This window comes from Palaemon carinicauda, chromosome 34 (genome assembly GCF_036898095.1).
Source record: "Palaemon carinicauda isolate YSFRI2023 chromosome 34, ASM3689809v2, whole genome shotgun sequence".
Lineage (NCBI taxonomy): Eukaryota > Metazoa > Arthropoda > Malacostraca > Decapoda > Palaemonidae > Palaemon > Palaemon carinicauda.
Window position 1 is genome coordinate 38,379,429 of NC_090758.1, and position 915 is coordinate 38,380,343.

A 915-nucleotide genomic window follows, 5' to 3' on the forward strand; every position below is an offset into this window, starting at 1 on the left:
AAATGTCTGGTAGAGTGTCTGGGATTGAAAGGGGAAGAGGGAGAGAGGGTGTGGCTTTATTGCTGAGTGAATGGATGACAGGTAAAGTAGTGGAATGGAAGGAAATATCATCTAGGTTAATGTGAGTAAGGGTTAGGTTGGGTAGGGAATGTTGGGCGTTTGTCAGTGCGTATGGGCCAGGTAGTGAGAAAAGTGAAGAAGAGTGGAATGAGTTCTGGAATGAATTAACTAGGTGTGTAGAAGGACTGGGTAGAAGCAATTATGTAGTTGTCATGGGTGACTTAAATGCTAGAGTGGGCGCTGGAGAGGTAGAAGGTGTCATTGGGAAGTATGGCGTACCAGGTGAAAATGAGAGTGGTGAGAGACGTAGATATGTGTGTTGAACAAGACATGCTAATAAGTGCTAGCTTTTTCAAAAAGACGTGCACGCGTTTAGGGGTATAGCTAACGGTATGTCTGATCATTTTTTGGTGGAAGGAAAATTAGTTGTAGCAAAAGAGTGGGGGAATAGAGTAGGTGGATGTAAGAGGGAGCTGGTGAGGGTTGAAGAGCTAATAAACCCGGGGGTAAAAAGTAAATATCAGGAAAGGTTGAAAATGGCATATGACGAAGTGAGAGTAAGAGAAACAGGTAATTTAGAGGAGGAGTGGAAGTTAGTAAAAGAAAATTTTGTTGGGATTGCAAGTGATGTGTGTGGCAAGAGGGTTGTTGGAGGCAGCATGAGGAAGGACAGTGAATGGTGGAATGAAGGAGTGAAGGTAAAAGTGGAAGAGAAAAAGAGGGCTTTTGAAGAATGACTGCAGAGTAATAGTATAGAGAAGTATGAAAAATATAGAGAAAAAAATGTGGAAGTAAAGCGCAAGGTATGTGAGGCAAAGAGGGCAGCTGATCTGAGGTGGGGTCAGGGAATGGGTA